Raw genomic sequence first — 8,642 nt, forward strand, 5'->3', positions numbered from 1 at the left:
AATGCGGTAAAGCGTCCGGTGCTGTGACGTTGCATGACGTCTTAATCACTTCTGAATCATTGTTTTTTTAATAATACTGTTTTATATATACTATAAATATTACTATATGACATAAGTTGTTACATTTTCTACACCTTACACACAGAAGTTTTAAAACTTGAAAACTACCGCCCATTGCATGACGTTATTAAACCAGTGAATCCGTGTGTCCACCACGACAAAGAATCCTCGTTGGTTTGCATTGGTATTGTTTCCGTGGTGGCCACACGTAATTTTCACACATTCCGTGCCTCCAAAACAAATGCGGTGTTAAAAGTTCGTGATCATTTCATGTAATTCTGTGAGATCAGGTTGATTGTAGCTTGTTTCACTGTTGCCGACTGCAGCGATCTCGTTTAATACTGGACCAATGTCAAAGGAAAATATTTTCTCAAAAGTTTTAATTGTGTTAAGCGTGAAGCAATAAAGCAGAAGCTGTCAGATAAATGTAGTGCAGTAAACATTACAACATTTCCCTCTGAGGTGTAGTGGAGTACTTGTGAAGTAGCAGCAGGGGTGAGTCTAGGATCAGACCTTTAGGGGGGCTCAGCCCCTAATGAGAATGTGACACAGATTTAGTGCATGCAAAAGTGTTAATCTGCTCCATGAAATTACCAACTTCTTCACAACTGCTCTTCCTTTGACAGATAGAGACTCAGCCAAAGGGCCAAAATTATAATGTATTCTCATATAAACTATTTATGTCAGCACAGACGTTTTTGTTAATTGCTTAGTCAGTGTATCCCACCATAATGGTTATTATATTGCCAGATTCCAGACAATCCCACTTACTTATATATATATATATATATATATATATATATATATATATATATATATATATATATAAATATAAAACACAGTTCTCGGGCCACGGCTGTTTACAACGTGTAGCCTGTTCAGCGGCTGTAGCCAACAACGGTGAGTTATTTTAAGCCAAGAGAGGGGGGCTGTAAATCGGGAAGAGAGGACCATGAGTTTGCAGTGTGTTTAGCGATTGTTGCCGTAATTCTAAGCCAATAAAGTGTGTTCAGTCGGGTGGAGAGGACGGCAAGGTAGTGTTATTTTTAGCGGTTTCTATCATAGCTAATTCTAAACCGAGGAAGTGTGTCGAGAGGACGGCGAGGTTGTTGTGTTTTTAGCAGTTCCTTTCGTAATTCTAAGCCTAGGAAGGGGGGGGGCCTTATATAAGCTGAAGCTTCCGACCCTACCCTTTGGTTACGACCAATAAAAAATTAATTCAAGTGCGTCTGTCAGTTGGGTACAGAGCGCTGCGTAAGCACAGCCTTTTATGACTGTCAATATAGCCAGCATCTAACGTTAGCTACTCCGCTGTGCTGTGAAGTAATGTCTGGCTATGTGAGACAAACGTCTAGCAATATTGTTGTGGATACTGCGGTCTCAGCCTGGCAACCTCCGTAAACTTCGAGTCTGGGGAGGAGGGGGCGGGGGAGATGACTCTCTCCAGGATTTTGAATTTGTGCTGCAGTAACTATTTTAAACACTAGCTGTCAGTATTACATATTGCGCCTTTACAGTTTTTTTCCAATTGCTAACACACTAAAATGACATGCATAGCACAATTATTTAAACTGACAAACAGAGAGCAAAACCTCTTCTCAAGTCTCCAAAAGTCTAAAGACAATTTCTGCTTTACACACATTTTGCAATTCAAAATGGCACTTTTTTAAATGCACTGAACACAGTTCTCTGCATAAGACACAACAATCTGACATAAAGTCACATGTTTGCCATTTCAAAACACTGCCATTCAAAATGACACTACATGAGCTAATTGGCCAATATATGTGCCACCTGGCCAAACACCTCAATGGTTAACCCTCGTATTATGTTGAAAAAAAATTACATTAATGAGGTTACAGGTCAAAATGACCCGTACGGTGTAAATACACTCAAAACAGTCAAAGAATTGGGTAAAACCAATAAGAAGTTTATTGTACATTATATGAACATTTAGAAAGGAGAAATGCAATACATTTTTAATTCCAAAACTATATTTAGCAATTATTTAGTGAACGTTTTTTCATGGATCTTGTCCCATTTTCTCGAAATATTCTCTTCACATTTCCATTACTCTCCACATGATGGTCAGAATGTAACTGTGTGCTCTCTGCAGATGTAATTCTTGCATTTCACACGAGGTGCTTGTTTTACACTTGCATATTCCATACATAGCTAGATTTGGCATCATAGGATGCCCATAATTTGATGCCATACTTTGCAGGCTTGTTGGGCATGTACTGTCGGAAGGGACAGCGCCCCCTGAATTGAACAAGGCTTTCGTCTACAGTGACATGGGGACCAGGATTGTACAAGACAAAATTTCGACCCATTTATCCCATACATCTCTGATTGCAGCTAGTTTGTCTCTTTCACATCAACCAGCTCTGGTGTTGTAGAACACCCAAGATATCACATGACTCCAGAGACATTGTTGCTCGAAAGATCCGGATCGTCAATAGCATTGTCCTCGGTCTCTGAAAGATCCTCTGACTCTGAAACTTCTTCCTCTACATCACTATTACACCATTATCAAAAATCGGTGCTAAAAAAATCTTCAGTTGCAAATCTTCTGGAGCTCATTTTGTGGTGTGTTTGTCAAAGAAATGACATTACAACAGTGAAGAGGACAAGCGTGAGAAAGCTCCTCCTCCTTAACACACACACCTGGTTCTAAATGGGTGTTTAAAGCCAGTCAAATTGTAAATAAATGCAATCAAAATAAAGGGCATCAAAGAGAGATATTTAGTATTTTGATATAAATAGGCAACAAGCAAGCTACAAGCAACAAGCTATTATTGAGTTTAACACTAAAAATATGCTAATTGTGTGTATGTGGTTTGATCAGATTGGTCTTCTGTCATCACATTATGACTCATGTGTTGCTAATTCCTGATTGGTGTATTGAAATATGGGTAACACTACCATACAGTAGTGGTGTGCGATACTGCAATATATGGTATCGATCCAATACCAAGTAAATACAGGGCCAGAATCGCCTGTACCTGATACCATACCGATACTTTTAATTTATTAATTTAGTTTATATTAAGGTGGATGAATTTTCATGACATTTAAGTGTTACTGTGATTTTACATTTGGATTATTAAAGAGTTAAAACCCAGGACAGAATTAACATATGCTTGTATATATATATATATAGTTGTTACCACTGTATCTTACAGCCTTTGTAGAAATTATTAAATTATTGAGCCAAACCATCAACTTCCCTAAACCTAACCAAGTTAAACAAAGTTTAACAGATGTTACACGGCTAAGCTAACCTGGGCTCAAAGAACAAAGAAACACAGTTACTAATAAATAACCTATTTCGTAACATTAAATACATTGTGCTGTGTTAAACTGTCTAACCCAGTTGCCACTTCAGTTCGCTGTGGAAAGGTTGCCCGCTTTGGTGACCACGTCGCCGAGAGCGACCTCCGCTCCGGGCAGGTCTAGAGGGGGCCCGGGGTGGCGCCCGCCCCCCCTGAAATATGATTGGCCCCCACTGGTGCCCCCCAATCCATTGGGCTAGAGAGTCAATCTGACAAATTTGATTTCCATTGGATCCGAGTACTGCCACTTTGCTGCCTGTTCTGCCAATCGCTGCCTTTCCATTTGGTAAATGGATATAAACTTTAAACACACATTGTATGGCAACTGTGTACTTTGTTGAAATTTTGAGGCCACTTTAGAAGTATATTGAACTCGCTGTAGAGCACTTGTTGCTGTAAGAAATAAATTGTGTATTCCATTTTATTTCTGTTCTGTTAGCTATTATCTGAAAACTGTATACTACAAGGTTTTCTTTGTTGAAGTTTGAGGCAAGTTTATTGTAAGTGTATTTCACTTCATATTTATACAGTTCTGTGAAAAAAATTCTTCCCAGCCTTGTCACATGACCAGTTAATGACACTAAGACTAAGAAGTGTTTGCCTTAAGAGCCCATAGAAAATGTATACTGTAATTGGATACACAATTTGTTAAAACCATGAAAACAAGTGAAATTAATAATGAATGTGTTTTGTTTAGCAAATTAGATTGTGTTGTTCTATCCTATCCAATATTTCCTATATTTCTAAGCAGATTATCTATGCTGTAAAATCCCCTGCCCCCCCTGTGCCACCCCACTTAAAAAATCCTGGAATTGCTTTCCAGCTTCCTTCGTCGGGGTCGGGACTCCGCAAGCTCGCTCTCTGTGTTGTAGTTCAGATTTTAAAAAGTGTATTTACAAAAAGTCGGGTTGTCTTTCAAATAGCGTCTTTCTTTCAGCTTGTGGTTTGCAAGTCTTGTGTGTCTAGCCTACAGCTTCTCCTTTTTTTCTTCCTAAATTAATCCCTCAGTGAATCTCTCTCTCTCAATGAATCTCTAATGAATCCCACACACACATGGAATGGCTGGGTTAAATCAGATCAACAACACCACACCCCCTCATTTGACGTGCAGTTTGATCCTGTCCATCAGCTAACCACGCCCACTTCTCTAAAGACACTAGACTGACATCAGAACACAGTGATTTGTAACGTTTTTGGAAGTCATTGACAAATGATGTCATCCTGCCAGCAGGGGCATCAGATCAGAAAATGCTTGTATCTGTCGTTCTAGAGGGTATGAAATAACAATGCATTTTGTCATTTAATTTGGAGGACTTATTGGGCACTAGTGTTCTGGTAGGGTAAATAGGTAGGTAAATGCAAAATAATACTACACATTTTGTTAGTCCTACCTTAAATTCCAATCCCAAAAAATAATAAACTCAAGACAGAAAGAATGCTGGCAGCTAACGAATAGCTCAACCAGAAGCTGTGGAGACTGCAGAAAAGTATTAAAGAATTCACTGGTTGCCGTAAGGCGAAAGGAGCTTAGGCCATCCGTTAAATAATTTGATTGGAAGGCAGTTTGTTAATAGCTGACAGCTCCTGCTGCGGGATGCAGTCTCCCCCCAAGCAGAACAAACAGTTGATGAGAACAATGATGTATTCATGAAAGGAACATACATGTTTTCATCACCGTTTGTCATAACAACACAATTAAGAATTTAGGATTCTGAAAGCTGAAAGTAAGATGTAACTATTTTCCATGTAGCTGCAAAGTCTGCGCTCAGGTAATATAGGAGATAGAGTGAATGTGTGAAATGAATGAGTGAGATGAAGGAGTGAAAGTTCCAGCATTCAAACTAATGCTAAGCCAAATAATGTGGAAAAGAAAAGGATTGTTACCAGTGTCACCAGATGACATGCGGTTTACACACTGAGATGAAATGTCAAAAATGTCTATGGCTATTATATCAACCCTACAGTGGCGATGAAATAACTACTACACTTTTAGGAATAGCAATGTCATCCACCACTTTGATCCAGACTGAAATGTCTCAAACATGATTAAATTGCCATGAAAGTTTTGTTCCCCAGAAGATAAATCCTAATGTCTTTTACTGTCAGGTGCACAAACATTTGCACCACTGCATTTCTAATTTGTTTTAATGATTTTTCAGGACTTTACATTTCAAATGCAATTTCATCCGCTATTCGTGTAACTGTCCATTCCCTCCTCCCATATTTTGTGTTTCTGAACAGGAATGCCCTAAAATACATTTTGCAGACCGAACACATACTGTACATTTCAGCGGTCCATCGTTGTTTAATCTTTTTGAGCAGAGCTAAACCTATGATCCCAGTATGGTAAATACGAACATACACAATTTGAATGTTTAGCGGCTAAAAAGAGGCCAGAAATTCTAAATGTCTTTTGTGTCCTAGCTGCTCTGTGAGGCTGTAATAATAATAATTATAATAAAAATGTATTTGTATATAGCACTTTTAAAGGTACTCAAGGGCATTTTACATAAAACAAAGACAGAAACTGCAAAATCAATAGAAAATATAGAAAATACAACTACAACAATTAGAAATAACAATAACCACAGATTAAGAGCGGATTTAAATAGCGATTTATCAATACCATTATCGATACTTTTCTATTGTTGGATCCAAACAAATGTGCATAAACTGATCTTGTACAAAAGAACACATGTGGCCAACTGTTACTCAGAGACAAAGTACTCAGAGACCATGTGGTCTTTCAAACAAAGACATCTTGGCCTAGGTGGAGAAACCACAGCCTTGTCACCAAACTCCCACAGGTCACCCCAAGGGAAAAGATCACAAAATGGCCGAATGACCACGAAGGAGTGGCCAAACCCCCACTAACACAGAGCGTTTAGGGAGAGCGTTGGGGAACGTTAGTTTCTGGTTCCCTAAAGATTAGTTCGAACCAAACCAAAAAACTAACGTTTGGGAGCGTTCCCTCATGGTTATAACGTTCCCTAAATGTTAGGGAACCAACCAAATGAAACATTCTCCTGTGGTTGCACTGTACCTCCACACAATGTTCCCGTTTGGTTGTTTTTGGTTATTTTTGGATGTTCTGAGTGCGGTTTTGAAAATGTTTATTTAAACCAGCTCCATTTAAGTTTTTGAAGTAGCATATAAAAGGTATGCAGTAACTTGATTTAGATTCACTCAAAAATGATTGGTCTTAAAAAAGTAAGATAAACAACATAGCAAGAGAATATATTTATTTTTAGGTTGATAACAATTTTGTTAAAAACAATACTTTTGTGCTTGATTTCGTTTTTTTAAACTGTATTAGGGGAAAATACTTAAAACAAGAATCTATCAATAGAACGATTTTTCTGACTACACTTCACTGACAGTGTTATAACGCAAGGTAGGACAAGATAAGAAGACATTGTCAAGAAAGACATTGTCGGCTGTCAACAGTAAAGACTTTCCTCCGCTCAAGACTACTAGCCCGAATGCTAGCCCTATGGAGACAATAAAGTTGGCGACAGAGACTGAGCCTTCCCTCGGACATGTTTTAGCCGCCATAAGGAACCTGGACAACAAGGTGGGAGATTTTGGTAAACAACTTAAAGAAAGCTCCGACATGGTTGCCAGCATTATACAGCGAGTCGAGCTGAACTCAGTCGGACTCACTGAATGCACGTCCAAATTGGAGGCTGTAATTCACCATGTGTTCTATTAATACATCCATGGTATTATCTTATGATACATCGGAGGGATGTATGGATGTATGCATGTATGCTGTAAAGCCTGTTACATGGATGTAACGTCATTAGCGTTTCCCAAAACTGCCGGGGCTATCGGCTCAAACTAAATAATGGAGCTAGTTAGCTAGGTAGCTATATTACATTAACTATTATGTTAGCTAGTTAGCTAGGTAGCTAACTAGCTAACGTAATAGTTAATGTAATATCTTATGTCTTACGATACATCCGAGGGCTGTATGCTGTAAAGCCTGTAACATAGATGAGAGATAAAGCCATGGATGTATTAAGAGAAGTTCTGTTAACGAAACTGCAGGCTAACCTAGCACGACATAATGATTACACCTCCTTGGTTGTCTAAATACATCTATCGTTTATTTAGATAATGGTAATGGTAAGACCTCTTAAGTACAGACTACGTTATTTACACAATTCAAATATTCTTTTTGCAATCAGTACAAATTGTATGGTCTTTTATTTCAGATGAATCCGTTCCACAAGCAAGAAATCATTCCAGGACGGAGCGTGTGTCCGGAAGCCCTGTCCGGAAGTTAACATTTATGCATGCGTTTAAGAAACCAGAGTCATATTTCCTACCATGGAACTACTGACACTCAACCTGGTGCATATCACATGACTGTTCTGATGTGTTTGTCTCTTCCTGCCTTTTTTTAGGTCAGCAGACATCACTGCCTCCACCACTGTTGAACGAAGGTTCAGTTGAAAACCCCCAAAAAACTGCTAAAAATATATTACTGCTTTAAGAAATGTATTAGCCCAAAAACAGCTACAACTATATTTCTGCTTATAAATATAATCACATTTCTGCTTATAAATGTAATTATAGTTTTGCTTAGGAATAGGAATCATGCTAGATACTATGTTAGATACAGCATTATGTTCATTTGCTTAGTGTACATGTATGAGAGGGCCGCCTGCAGTTCATGTAGAGGGGAGGTTTGTGTGTTCCTGTATGAGACTGCAGCTGAGACAGGGGAAGAGTTCATGTGGGGTACATTGAATTCATGTATGAGAGAAAGTAATGGGGAGTTGATGTAAAACATATGTACTGGTAAACTTCACACTGTCCTGCTTCTGTTTGGAGAGGAGAGTCAAGCTGTCATATATGATGGAAGAGCATTACCGCTTGCTTGTGTAATGTATAAAGCTGTTAGCTTGAGCAATGCATTAGATACGAAACGTCATCAAATGTGAGACTTTCTGCGAGTGTCTGATAACCTGTGGTTGCATTAAAAAATTATACCTTATTAGGTCACAAGAAGTGGTGAGACAGCCCCTGCTGATATGGTGGGAGTGAACCAGTCAATGTATGTAATAAATAGAAGTAACTCGCTGATAGAGTTGTTCTTTTTTTCTTTGTACTGAAAGGACTTCCGTATCTTAGCATTCATTTCACTCTATTAGGGACTTGGGGCATTTTTGTTCATTTTCTTTCTGTTTTCCTTTTTTGGAAGACTTTTATTTTTTTCTCTTTTTCTTCAACCCTGCCAAG

Source organism: Sander vitreus, chromosome 18 (genome assembly GCF_031162955.1).
Source record: "Sander vitreus isolate 19-12246 chromosome 18, sanVit1, whole genome shotgun sequence".
In the NCBI taxonomy this organism is placed as follows: Eukaryota; Metazoa; Chordata; class Actinopteri; order Perciformes; family Percidae; genus Sander; species Sander vitreus.